At 39.3% G+C, this 15,103-nt stretch overlaps 1 non-coding gene across 1 annotated transcript; it reads left to right on the top strand.

Moving 5' to 3' along the window:
- The first annotated feature begins 7,388 nt into the window (after positions 1–7,388).
- On the top strand, positions 7,389–7,495 carry LOC141624622 (small nucleolar RNA R71). Its single transcript, XR_012534428.1, has one exon. It is a non-coding gene; the product is annotated as a small nucleolar RNA R71 (small nucleolar RNA).
- The last annotated feature ends 7,608 nt before the right edge of the window (positions 7,496–15,103 follow it).

The raw sequence follows: 15,103 nt of genomic DNA, 5'->3' as shown, positions 1-15,103 counted from the left end.
GGGTATTTATAGTGAGGATTAGGTGCACAAATTAGGGTTACTAAGGGCTTAAATGACGATTAAGTCCTTGAGAAATCGCTCCTCTCAAGAAAAGATGCGGGTCTCCTTTTAGCTAGTCTTCCAAAAATATGCGCATCTCAAATGAAGAAAGAAGAGGACGTGCCCCTCTGGAGTACAATCCGAGCGTCCAAGGGTCGGGACGGGCGGATTGGGGAGCTGCTGGACGGGCGGCCTGGTGGCTTGGACGAGCGTCCTGGTGAGCTGCTGGACGGGCGTCCCGATGAGCTGGACGAGCGTCCTGGGGCTCAGCTTCCATTTCTTCTTTTCTTCTTTTCTTCTTCCAACAATCCTCCGGGATTTTGTCGGGGATGCAAGGATCTTCTTCTTCATTGCCCATCTACTACATTATGTACAAAGACCTTCTAGTCTTGTCTTCTCTTTGTTGCTTGGTCATTAGATTCGATTAATTTAGCTCTATTTTGCCATGAAAATGCAAGGTTTGCACTCCTCTCCTACCAAGGAAACAAAACCTCAAAGAATATGCAAAACAAAGGACTAAAGATAGTAAATGACCCAAATATGCACTAAAAAGCGTAGGAACGAGGCTAATTCGGGGACTAAATATGCTCAAATATTGATCACATCAAATATCCCCAAACCGAACCTTTGCTCGTCCCGAGTAAAGAGGTGACAAAACTAGGACCCTTATTTAAACTATCCTACTAATATAGCCAATATGAGACAATTAGCGGGTCTCACTCCGCCCCTTCAACTCACAACAAGACAACCATGAGGTAGGATGCCTTCTTGCAAGGCAAGGTGGGTCTTGCCAAAATGGCGACACATCCAATCATTAAAGCACGCAAAATCAAGTAATGGATGCATCTACAAAAAGAATGGCCACTTTCCTCATGTAAGTGGCGAAAATTATCTAAAGGGGAAGCAATTCAAGGGTACACACTCCTTATAGATATGGTTTCTTCAAACTACTAAGCCTAGAAGGATACCAATAAATCACCTCCAAGTTGTGTCAAGCTAGGGTACCTTTGTCCTCAATCGTTAAATGCTTTTGTCAAGAATAGACTCCCTATGGTGTTAGAAACATTGGAGGATCGCGGAATTCCTCTTCTTCCCTAGACAAGAAGAAGGGTCGTCCCCTCTCCACCATGCACAAAAATGGATACGATGGATAAAGGGATTAATAGTAATTGAGTTTCATTTGGGAGTTTGCTTTTGTTGTTGTTTTTCCCCCCAAGTTCTTGTGGCATATAACATTTGAGAACACTTTCTTTTTGCCATTTCTTTTGATGTTTGGCTTTTCAATGCTTGACAACTTTTCAACTTTTGCATTTTCTTTTGAACATTTTCAAAGTCACGCCAATTAGTAACGAGGGTGCCTTATATTTGAAGCATAGGAGTTTATTTTTTTGTTACTCCTCTTCTCTTTTGATGCAATTTGCAAACTTTTTGACTTTTCTTTTCATTTCTTGAACTCAAATTTGAATAATTTGTGTGCCCATTCCCTTTGATGACTAAATGTATGGTAGAACATGGATAAATGATGGTTGCATGGTTTCAAGGGTCACCTTGGAATTAACGGTAGCCAAGGAGTTATCACACCACAAGATACTCTTGACTAGGCCTTAATCCATGGGTCAAAGGATACTAGCATGACACATCCTAGGGTGTTTTACAAGTATTCTAACAAGCAAAGTCTTAAGAAGAAAAAGCATATACTAGGGCCTATATACACTTGTCAAGCTTCCTAAATAGACGGTTTGACAAAATGTTTCCTAAATGCAACTATATGCCATGATGCAACTAACATTTATACATCCTAATGCATATACTTCTACCAACTAATATGCCAAATAATCTAAATGCAAGTCCTAAATTCCAATTGTTTATACCGCATCAATCAAAATAAAGCCTCATAGTCATTAACATAAAGAGGAAAAAGGAGATTGGAAAGATCATACCATGCGGTCTTCAATATCCTAATGTCTCGGATGTGGCGTAGTCAATCAATGTGAACAAGGATGAACAAACACAATATATACAAAACAATATATACAAAACTATACTACAAAGGAAATGAACTTGTTTTTGAATTTTCAATTTTTCAATTTTTTTTGGATTTTTCGAAATTTTTGATTTTTGTGGATTTTGAATAAAAGTCAAGTTAGAATTTCCCATCCCCACACTAGTATGGGCATTGTCCTCAATGGCCAATACGATAGGAAATTATGCAATGAATATGCATGATTTCTAAACTAAATGCAAACTATACTAAGCTACACTACATGATGCATGTGTTTTTGTTATGACAGAGAGCATAATTTAAATTAGCTCCCAATGCATATGCATGGACTTCCCCAAACCAAAATAGACATTATTTCTAATGTCATGAATTTCGGGGGAGTTTATGCACATGGAATGCAATGCATGAAACTAAAGATTGTCATTTTGGATTTTACAAGTTGGGAACAAAGATAAAGAACACCTTAATGAAGCCAAGGTGTTAGTCCTCCAATGTTGCTAGGACTCCACAAAATAAATGATCAAGATAAAATAAAAACAAGAGAAGTAGACAAACCATAAGGGAGGTGTAAGAATGTAGGAGCCTCCAAAGTTTGCTAATCCTCTCCCATCGTATCATCATCATCGTCATCTCTTGAGGCATCATCAACCTCCATAGATGTGGAATCATGTCCACTCTCACTTTCACTTGCTTGTTCTTCCTCACTTTCCTCTTCTTGAGCTTCTTCTTCTTGAACCTCTTCTTCTTCTCCTCCTTCTTGGACCTCTTCAACAACCATCTCCTCTCCACCCGGTCTACTACCACTAGGAATGCTAGGAAAGAATACTTCCCTATCCGCCCAACTAGGCAAAGGACAAGACGAATCAAGAAGTCCTTGCCTAGCTAGATGTAGGAGGGGCGGATATTGGGCCTTGTAAGCATCCACTATATCATTGTAAGATTGCTTGTGCATTTCCCTCATGAGTAGTGTCAAGTAATCATTTCCCACTTCAACATCCTTGGGTTTGAACTCGTGGTATTCAAATGGGTAAGGTGGGGTGATAATGGAGGAGGAGGGCTCGGCAATTTCACCTCTTTGTTGTTGAATGATATACTCGGTCTCTTCGGAGAGTGGGAGAAGGTAGTTCGGTCGGTGAACATTCAATCGGCAAATTTTAGAAGGCAAGGTGAAGGATCTAGCTTCATTTGTTAACCACCCATATTTGTCGTCAAGAGTGTCGTGCTTGACCCACTTGAACTTGTGAATCATGGTGTCCATATCAACAAGATGGCCTCCTTTAACTGGCACATAAGTGTTGTTTTTGTTGAAATCCCGGTTAAAATGCCTAGCCAAATGGGTAACTAGTCCTCCATTTACAATAAAGGCGGTGCCTTCTTTGCCACAATCGACATTAAGACATGTTCAACCAAAAGTCTTAGAGCATTGTATGGCTTGGTAAATTCCCTCCCAATGTTCAAGGCCGACTCAAGAACAATACAATCGAGTTTGGTAAGATGATTTGTGCCATTTCTAGCTATCAAAGTATTCCCAATGACCTTATGCCATACTCTAATGCCCGGATGGTGGACTAAGAGAGCACGACAATCATGAAAGCGTACGAATTTCTTTCCGAAAATTGCCATCCAAAGAGGAGCGGGGTCATACTTGATAGGAGTTTTTGTATATTTTGGGTTATCACTAAGGCCTAATATCTTACCCAATTCGTCATAAGTTATGCATCTATCAACATTTTCAAGACGAAACTCGATGTTGGTTCGAGTATCCACCCTTGTGACTTTCAAAGAACTTAAAAATTCCAAGGTGAGGGAGGGGTATGTCAATTCTTTCATTGTAAACAATTTACTCAATCCCATAGACTCAAAGAAGGTTTTGGTTTGTTCAAGAACACCCAATTTTGACAATGCATCTTCACAAATAAACTTAGTAGGCATGATGGTTTTCTTAGCAAAGAGAATGAATTTCTCCCTATGAGAGTCGGAAGTGAAAGTTACCTCCGGATAATTGGATAATTGTTCAATGACCGGAGTTGTTGATGTTGTAGCTTCCATAGGGGGATCTTGTTGTTGAACCTCCAACCTTGCCTCATGGACTACCAATGCCTTTGACAATTATTTTGCTTGAAGAGCTAGTTGCCTTTTGGAAAGTGTCTTCTTTGGGGGTGCCTTGTTACCTCCTTTAGTTCTTGCCATTTTCCTTTGCTTGATTACACAATGAGAGGTTGAAATCTTCAATTTTTAGTTATACCCAAATCGATTTAGGATGAATGAATGTTGCTTTGTATCCTAAAAATCAACTCAAAGGTTGAAGATTTTGGTGTTTGAATCACTTGTTGTTGCAAAAGGAGTGATTAATTTTTGTTGTGAGGAAGTTTGGATTTGATTTGGTTGAGGAAATTTGATTTTGTTGATGGAGAGGGTAAGGGTTTTTGGGTAGTGGGTAGTGTTTGTATGTTGAAGAAATGAGAATGAATGGGAGAAAAAGGGTTTAAATCAACCGTTATATTTGAAAGTGCGGTGGAGGACGAGCGGACCAGGCATCGGGACGGGCGGATTCTTCAATGTTGGGCTCAGGAAAAGACGCCACAAGACGAGCGTCTTGCTTCTAAGATGAGCGGATTCCTTGTGGAGGGATGAGCGTCTTTCTGGGTGGACGCTCGGATTCCTTTACAGAGAAAATCCCAGATTTTTGCCATTAAAAAGACGAGCGTCTTTTGTGAAGGACGGACGTCCAGAATGAGACGAGCGGATTCTCAGCTGAAGCGCTCGGATTCTTTTACAGACCAGTTTTTTTGTATTCTGCAGCTCTACCAGACGAGCGTCTGGTGACTTTGGACGCTCGGGTTCTTCAGGACGAGCGGATTGTCCATTTGGACGCTCGGATTCCTCCTTGACCACAAGGATTCAGGTCCATCCGTGGGTACTTCGTAACCCGTGTCATTTTCATTCTTCAATTCTCATGTTCTTCATTGTAGGGTCACTACAAAGGCATGAATAGCCTAGGCAATTGCTATCCCCACACTAAGGTAAAGCATTACACATCCATAAAATCAAAAGTCCCTCCCTCACTTCTCTCAAAATGATGAATATCTTGATCAAGGCACAAAAATATAAATCCAAGAATGACAAAAATGCAATGTTATAATTGAAATACAAGTTAGGGAGTTAGAATATTTACAAATGGTGGTTTAGAGAGGACTCCACCAAACTCTCACCCAATGTGAGATGTCAAGGGGGCATGTTCAAGATGTTGTTGATGTTACTCAACACCTTGAAGAAGTAGTCGAAAGCTTGCTCATTATCATGATAAAGGTCCTCAATAGATTTTTGCACTTGTTGTTCTCCATGATGGTCTTGGTTCATAGCATTACCAATATAGGGATTGAATATCCCTTCGAACTCATCATCCCAAAGACCGCAAACTTCGTCTACTTGATCATTAAAAACTTCTTGCGTTGATAGAGACAACTCTCTTTCTTTCTTGTCTTGGCCAATGAGGCCATCTTCTTCACTTGTCATGGGTGAGCTTTTCAAGCTCTCATTGTTGCTATTTCCTTGCTCTTCTGATGGAGCATCATCCACTTTCTTTTTCCATTGAAATTCCAACTTCTTCCTATCATCCTTCTGGCTATAGTGATCAACCATAAAACATGGCTCATGCAATCGGGGAGCTCTCATGGTCTTGTCAAGATTGAAAGTGATGGTTTCATCTCCTACTTCAAGGGTGGGCTCTCCATGCTTCACATCGATCACCGCCCCTGCGGTGTGCAAGAAAGGTCTTCCTAAGATAATAGGAATGTTCGAGTCTTCTTCCATGTCAACAATAACAAAATCCACCGGGATGAAGAATTTTCCAATTCTCACGGGAACATCTTCCCATACCCCTAAAGGTGTCTTTGTTGATCTATCCTCCATTTGAAGCGTGATGTTGGTGCATTTGATTTCTCCAATTCTTGGCCTCTTGCTAGCCGAATATGGCATGACACTAACACTTGCCCCAAGGTCACATAGAGCTTTGTTGACTGTAGTGTCACCAATAGTGCATGGAATGGAGAAACTTCCCGGATCCTTGAGTTTTGGAGGTGAACTCCCTTGAAGGATGGCACTACTCACCTTAGTGAAGGCAATAGTCTCAAGCTTCCGGATTGATTTCTTCTTCATAAGGATTTCCTTCATATACTTTGCGTAGGCCGGAACGTGATTAATCAATTCCGTGAAAGGAATCGAGACTTATAAATTCTTCACAATTTCCATGAATTTTCCAAATTGGTCATCAAACTTAGTCTTAGCTTGACGACTCGGGAATGGAAGTCTAATCACAATGGGCTCCTTCTCTTTGGCCTTTTCTTCACTTTTCTTTAAAACTTCTTGATTGGTGGGTTCTTCTTCCCTAGAGTTTTGCACAACTCTTTCCTTGTCACTAGCTTCCACAACTTCATCCTCAACTTGCTTCTTTGGTCCTTCATGTCTCGTACCACTCCTCAAGTGAATGGCACTAACCCTTTCATGTCTTGGGGGATTACTTTGAGGTGGTAATTGCCCCTTTTGTCTTTGAGAGTTTGAAGATGCTAGTTGGGTCATTTGAGTTTCCAACATTTTTGTGTGGGCTAGGATGTTGTTGATGGTGATGTCTTTTTCTTGGCTATCTTTTTGCATTTGAGTGAAAAATTCTTGTTGATTCTTTTGCATTTGCAGGACTGCTTTTTGAACATCAAAACCTTGGTCATGTTGTTGATTGTATGGAGCTTGATTTTGATAACCTTGGTTTTGTTTGTAAAAGGGTCTTTGATTTTGGTTTCTCATGGAAGGTGGGGTGTATGTTGGTTGAGGGTTTTGAACATTTTGACTTTTGTATGAGAGATTTGGGTGGAATTTGGTGTTTTCATTGTAATAGTTGGAATAAGGGGTACCACTTTTGTATGCTTGGAAAGCATTCACTTGCTCATTTTTTCCCCTACACTCACTTTGGTCATGTGCCAAAGTTCCACAATTCTCACATATCCCACTTGGGATTGATGAAGATGCCACCATGGCATTGACATGATGCTTTGGTGAATCTGAGGCTTCTTCAAGCTTGGCCATGGCCTTCTCAAACTTTAAGTTGATGGTATCAATATGAGCACTAAGTTGAGCACCCAATTGAGTAATAGAGTCCACTTCATGCTTTCCTCCCCTAGTAGCCTTGCAAGGTCTACTATATTGTGAATTATGGACCGCCATTTCCTCAATCTTATTCTAAGTTTGATTATCGTCAACTTCGGTGAACATACCATTTGATCCCATGTTGAGAATGTTTCTTGAGTCTTCATAAAGACCATTCCAAAATTGTTATACCAAGAACCACTCGCTATGTCCATGATGAGGACATGAGTGACAAATTCCTTTGAATCGCTCCCAAGCTTCATACAAAGATTCTTCGTCCCTTTGCTTAAAACCCGTAATTTGAGGTTTTAGTATGTTAGTCTTTTCCGGAGGGTAGAATTTTTTGTAGAAAGCTAGAGCCAACTTCTTCCAAGAGTCAATTCCAAGAGTAGCTTTATCAAGGCTTTTCAACCATTGTTTTGCGGTGCCAATTAGAGAAAAAGGAAATAAGACCCATCGAATTTGGTCTTGAGTCACTCCGGTTTTTTAAATCGCATCACAATAGTCACAAAATGTTTCCATGTGGGAATGAGGGTCTTCACTAGGCATCCCCCCAAATTGGCTTCTTTCGACTAATTGGATAAATGCGGATTTTGCAATAAAATTTCCGGTTAAGTGTTGTAGTGTGGGAGTACCATTGGGTAGGTTCTCCTCGGTTGGTACGGAATGTGATGAAAATTTAGGCATTTTGGGTTGATTGTGTGATTGATTTTGTGTTGGGTTATCCTCACCTTCTCTTGCAAAAGGGTTGATGAACTCAATAGTGTTTGGTTGAATATCTACAACCTCACCAATACCTCTCAAAGTATTTCTAGCAAGTCTTCTATTGGTTGTCAAAGTCCTTTCAATTTCGTGATCAATGGGTAACAAGTTACTTTGTGATCTTCTAGACATGCAAAATATCAAACAACTCGAAAATAATTAGAACAAACCTTGAGGAGTTTTACGTCCCCAAGGCAAAGAAAGACACAACTAATAACAATCAAAGAAAATCAAATCAAGTTAACACTGTCCCCGGCAACGGCGCCATTTTTGGTCGGTCCGCTTTGAGCTTAGATTTCGGTTACTTGTCGTTAGGAGCACCTAGACCAAAACAATATTTATAACTTCACAAACAACTCAACTACTAGTAAAGAGGCAAGTAAAGGTCGGATCCCAAGGGACGGGTATTGATGTAGGATTTTCGATTGCAAGTAGTGGTGTCTAGGGGTGTCACAATTTTGGTTGAGATAAGAAGATCACTAAACTAAATAACAATTAAAATAAACAAGCAAGATGACTAAAATTAGATGTAAACAATTGATTAAAAGCACTAGGGTGTCATGGGTTCATAGGGGATTCATGGGAATTGATCATACAAACATATTCTCAAATTATAAGCAAGCAATTATTGTTGTGATAGGATCGAGTTGGTTTATATCTTACAATCCTAGGAAGGTTTGGGTCCCGGAGCCGAATCGATTAGATTGTACAACACCTACAAGTCGACTTAATCCTCCCTACTCAACTATATGCATGGTCTAATGAGACTCGAGTTGGTTTATTTCTTACAAGTCTCATTGAAAAGGTAAGTGATGGGTAAAAAATGCAAGGATTCATAGGCTCGCATTTCATCAAACATAACATGTGCATAAGTTGAGATCACAACAAGCAAGCAAATAAATTATGAAAACATATTAAATTAAGCATGAACCATCCCCCATGTTGGTTTCCCCTAATTACCCATTAACCCTAGTTAAGGAAACTACTCACTCATTATCAAGTTTAACATGTTAACAAGGTTTTCAATCATATTAACAAAGCAAAACATGATGAATAAATGAATATGATTAACAATAATTAAAAAGGGATTAAGAGAGTTATACCTAATGATGATTCCAAAATAATAATGCAAAGAATAATAGAAGTACTTGATGATTGATGGAAGGTTGTCAATCTCCCAATAAACCCAAATAATCTTCAATTACCCAAAATAAAAGATGAACAAAAGAGAAATTAAGGAAATGAGATTTGTATTAATACTTGATTAGAAGTTGATTACAAGATCAAAGAGATATTAGAATAATATAAACTACACTAAAGATTGATAAGAATAACATGATAATCTAATTAGCCTAATGAGGTATTTATAGTGGGGATTAGGTGCACAAATTAGGGTTACTAATGGCTTAAATGACGATTAACTCCTTGAGGAATCGCTCCTCTCAAGAAAAGATGCGGGTCTCCTTTTAGCTAGTCTTCCAAAATTATGTGCATCTCAAATGAAGAAAGAAGAGGACGTGCCCCTCTGGATTACAATCCCAGCGTACAAGGGTCGAGACGGGCGGATTGGGGAGCTGCTGGACGAGCGGCCTGGTGAGCTGTTGGACGGGCGTCCCGATGAGCTGCTGGACGGGCGTCCCGATGAGCTGGACGAGCGTCCTGGGGCTCAACTTCCCTTTCTTCTTTTCTTCTTTTCTTCTTCCAACAATCATCCGGGATTTTGTCGGGGATGCAAGGATCTTCTTCATCATTGCCCATCTACTACATTATGTACAAAGGCCTTCTAGTCTTGTCTTCTCTTTGATGCTTGGTCATTAGATTCGATCAATTTAGTTCTATTTTGCCATGAAAATGCAAGGTTTGCACTTCTATCCTACCAAGGAAACAAAACCTCAAAGAATATGCAAAACAAAGGACTAAAGATAGTAAATGACCTAAATATGCACTAAAAAGCATAGGAACGAAGCTAATTCGGGGACTAAATATGCTCAAATATTGATCACATCAACCATCCCCGAATAGATCACCACAGTTTTTAAAACAATTAAACGGGGTCAGTACTGATTACACAACACAAACAGCCGCAATAAAACAATGCTACAGTCCAACCCAATCAACCAAACTCCATCACAACACCACACACCTGACTACACACTAAAGGGTGTAGTCCTGCCAGAATACTTATCGCAACAAGTATTCCACACCGCCAGTGGGGGACCGCAGCCGTTCCCACCTAAGCCCCGCTCATCTCATCCGAGCGATAAACCCAAGTTCCTAAATGTGCACATCCCTTCTGTGGTGGGTTCCACATAAGGCGAATCAAGGGCGTGAAGCCCCTCCCGCAAGTGACTCCACTCAGCCGAGGACGCACCTCGCAAACCACAGACAATTATACAACCAGCACACTATACTATCAACAATCACAAATCCCAAATCCAATTCCAATATGAAACACAACAACAAACAACCACCAACACATTATGTAATCAATACTGAGTAGGGAAACCCTACCTGGAAATAGCAATCACACGAGACCGTCTCAGCAGCAAATCAAAACCATTCCTCTACGAATCCTCCTCCTATAACATATAATCACATAATTACCATCTAATCATCATAATACACCCAAAACCCCCAAATCTACCCAATTAGGGTTTTAAAAAAACTTACTAAATCATTATAAAAATTATATAAGAAGCTTACCCTTGACACGACGATCACAACGGTATAACGAACGAGACAATCCGACGATCGTAGCCTTGGGATTTTCTAATAATGCGATAGATGCGATAAACGTAACTCTTGTTCTTCTCTTAAAAGGTTTTAGAATGTTAAATGGTAATTAAGCAAAGTGACGGAATCCTTTTTATATTAATCTCGCATTATTAACAAAACCCGGCTAAACAATCGCGTAAGACACACTTACTCGATCGAGTGCCCCTTACTCGATCGAGTGTCACACTTACTCGATCGTGTACCCACCAGGTCAGCTACTGTTTTAAGTAAAAAGATACTTACTCGATAGAGTAAGTCCCACTCGATAGAGTACCCAAAGACATAGAAAACCGTAGTATTACAAAGCATGCGCAATTCAATTAGCGAGAAATCGTCATAAGAAAAGATGAATTCATTAAATTCTTTAAAGAGATTCATTTGAAATCCTATGTCGGGTTTTGTATGACCTATGAATGTCTAATTCATTTAACATGCATTCTACATATTAATTTGGTCAAGTTTATGATTTAACAATGATAAACGATACAAATAACATACATGCGTCATTAATCAAATAAAACAAGTCTAACATATGAATTAATCTAATCATTTCATAATTAAAATTAAAACAAATTATTAAACATGCGAGAACGAAATAAACTAACTAAAATTTCATTTTCATTAATTTAAGACATATTATCGTCATACAATTAGCAAATTGTTTCATTTTATAAACTAAACATGTGATTATTCTAATTAACATGTTATCGTCGTAAAATAAAACAAGCATATGATTAGTGTACTATTTATTCTAAACAGCAGTTAACCATCATTAATATCATAATTACACAACATATTAACTAACATGAGACGATAATTAAAAGACGATATAAAGCGATAAAAAAGGCCTTAGGCCGTGACAAACACGAGCAAAAGAGGAAGAAAAGAGACGAGATTTTGTGCACCCTCAACTTACGTGTAAACTTGGACACCACTCGGGATCCTGTATGTAAGCTTTGCTTAGAAGGCGCATCTTCGACGATCGTAAAACAAATTTCGAAACAAACAAACAAACTTTCTCACGTAAAAGGCACTTCGTGCAACGATTTTCAAATGAAGATTGTGACTTCGTTTCTTACTCAAATCTGAATCTGAAAGATGTTCTGAAATCCTTAGACTCCAAAGATTCGAAATTTTTCAAAAAAAACAGAAACAAAAAGTACTTTTAAATGATTAAAAATGAGTGAGAACAGGTGCAGTTCACACGAGTTTAAAAATGTGATTTTGTTGTACTTCGTACAACGATTTTCAAACAACGATTGTAACCTCGTTTATTGCTCAAATCTATATCTAAAAGATTTTTTAGAATCCTTAGACTCCAAATATTCAAATTTTAGCAAAAAAAACAGAAGTAAAATCGATTTAAAAACAAAGAGAATTGGACGAGAATAGTGGTTGTCCAAAACGCGGGAAAACACAAACAAGAGAGCAGCTCGATGCTCTAATGCTTTTCTAATCCGATGTATGAACCTTGTACTTTGTTTCTGGGTATGAGAGGAGTTTAGGGCAGCTTTCTTACATGAGATTTATGGTAGTTTGCTAGGGTTTTGAGCCGTGTTGAGTGTGTGGTTTTTTTCTCTTTTTTTTGTCCTGTTTTAAGGTGTGTGGGTGTTGGTTTATATAGGAAACAGGGTAGGGTGCTAGGGTTAGGTCATATAGCTGGTGTAGGGCTACCTTGTGGAAGGGAAAAGGGAGTTGGACGAGAATAAGGAAGGTGGAAGAAGATATGTTGGTTATGGAATGAGATAAGGAAGGGATATTGTTTTGGTTATGGGAAGATTTTATGAGCTGTTTGGATAGGTGGAAATATCTCCCTTTGCTTGGGGAACAAGTAGGAGAAATGAGGGAAGGGAGTATGGGTTGGATAGGCTCGAAAATGGACTCGCGGAGTCCCTGTTTTGCCGCGCAAAACAGGGTACGGGTGTGGGGTTTTAGGGTGCGGGTAATGGTATGGGTATGGATTTGGGCTAGGTTGAGTGCTGGGTTAATGGGTATGGTGGGAGTGTAGTGTTGGCTGGGCTGGGTTGGTGTTTGGTGTTGGGTGTGGGCTCGGGAAAACAGGGGAGGGGAAGTTGTGTTGCTGGTTTGGGGTGGACAAAGGGAAAGGAAATGGCGGTTGGCATGGGGGTTTGAATCCTGGACTTTAGGGGGAATGGGTTGTGTCAAAGCAAGCCTCGAAACCCGTCTTAAAATCCGTCCAAAAATTGAGCTTAAAATCGTCTTAAAAACGAGCTTAAAACCGTTTAAAAAACTCATTTAAAACCGCTTTAAATTAACTTTTCAAATTAAAAATAAAGCGATAAAATGAAACCGTCACATATCTTATTTTGAATAAATTCAAAAATAAAAACTTTAAACGATAATTTATTTTTCAAATAAATTATAAAAGCTTAAATTTTAAATAAACTCGAAAATACGAAAACCGATGAAATAAATTTCATTTATTTCAAAATAATTTAAATTTCATTTAAATTATAAGACCGTTAAATAACGCTTGTCCCGCATCACAAAACGAAATCCGCTAACGAGCGATGTAACTAAACATATGTCCTATCATCATCGAGTGTTTTGTCAGGATTTCTGTAAATTCCAATATCGACGGATACGGGTATCTACAGAGCCCCCACTTTGACTGAGGCTTAGACAAGGCGAAAATTAAAATATGCCCTAGGTCCCTCTCGACTAGAGGATTCCGCGGGTCGTTTAGAGTCCATTAGACTTGCGTATGTAAGCTCGCCAGCCATAAGAAGAGATCATACCTGAAACTTTGCTGGGGGATTGACTCTTGCTTCTGTTGCATCAAATAATCATCATTAGTCGTCGAATCATAAACTTGCATATATGGTGGATTGAGCCTTATCCTTAGGCGCCTACGTATCCGTTGTGACGGAATTAAACCCGCATCGTAGTTCGGCATACATTGGTCTTAGCGTTCTACTGTCTCGACCCAAATACTGCTGGCATGCATTCTGCTAACTATGCCCAAAAGGACGGCTTTCTCCCGAGGGGTTTGCTATCATACATTGGAGATACTTCTCCCATACTGTCACCCACTAGAGTTAACAGTCTTCATCATCGGGGTCCAACTTTGATCATTGTTGTTGTAATATCATTGGTTGCATTCTGCTGAGGAATATTTTCATCGTAGTAACCAGACACGGATTACTTTTACTTGGTGGAGACTTCTCCAAACATCATTATGGCGGTCTCTGGAGCTTATGAAAGCGACAGAGCCCCCAGTTGCATTGGGTCTAAAGTGTCTGACTTTTGGGTGCTTAACTAAAGCGTACCTGCTTAAACTTGAAAATATATCATAACAAAAATCACATAATGCTATTCCGAACTTTCCGAAATCGCAGCTCACATGGATGGGCTCGAGGCCCGAACTAAATCATTGAATTGGGTTTCTGATGCGTGTATTTTATATATGGTTTTCTCCCTATATTTACACGTATTTCTGTGTTTTTGTGTGGCATCTAGCTACAAATGTCCCCCGAATAGTCTACTTTGGTCTATCTTGTATTAATTGCAGGAATGAGCCGGAAGGAGCATAATCGAGCCTAAACTTGCCCCATTTGCATAGATTTTGAAGGAAGAAGAATCGGAGCCCATAAATTGTTACCTCGGGATACGTGAAGTGGTCTCGGAGGATGCTATAAGTTGATGTACGGTGATATAAGGCTGTTATGCTCGATCGACTGGGATTGGTTGTTTAAACCGTTCGATCGAGTAACTATCCTATTGAAGTCCTTCGATCGAGTGCTTTATTGTGCTCGATCGAGTGGAGTGTTTTCTGTATTCCTCGATCGAGTGTTCGTTGTACTCGATCGAGATGTTTGCCATCCATTGTCCTCGATCCAGTAGTTTTATTCTGCTCGATCGGGGGATTTAATCTTTTACGCAATTTTTTCAGCATCTTTTGGATATTTTGATTTGTAACTTAGAATAAATAAGGAAGAGGAGGGGAACGACGGCACTTCTTCTTCTTCCCTCTCTCTCATCGCCTTTCTCAAAACTTGACTCTTGAAACCTAAATAATCTCTATGGTTCCCAACTCTCCTTTGTAATCGGTACATCTGATCCTTAATTCCTTTATTAATTATTATTGCAAAATTTATATCTTGTTCTACTCTTCTTTTCTCCTTTTCTCCTTTACTCTTTCTCTTGTCTTTGTTAACAATTAATTCATCATGTTAGATTTTATTGTTATGGTTATTGTTATTACTCCTTCAATATTAATTGTGTATAACTAATTTTCTATGTTGGGACATAGGAGAGCCATGGTGATTAGGTAAATTATGAGTAGGTGATTAGGGCTTGATGCAAATTAGGTTTGTGTTGTTAATCATTGCTTTTAATAGCGATTAGTTGCTTGAGTCGACGCGT

The sequence above is a fragment of the Silene latifolia genome, chromosome X (assembly GCF_048544455.1).
Source record: "Silene latifolia isolate original U9 population chromosome X, ASM4854445v1, whole genome shotgun sequence".
Lineage (NCBI taxonomy): Eukaryota > Viridiplantae > Streptophyta > Magnoliopsida > Caryophyllales > Caryophyllaceae > Silene > Silene latifolia.
Note: the sequence above shows the minus strand (reverse complement) of the source record. Positions and strands in the feature narration are given on the sequence as shown.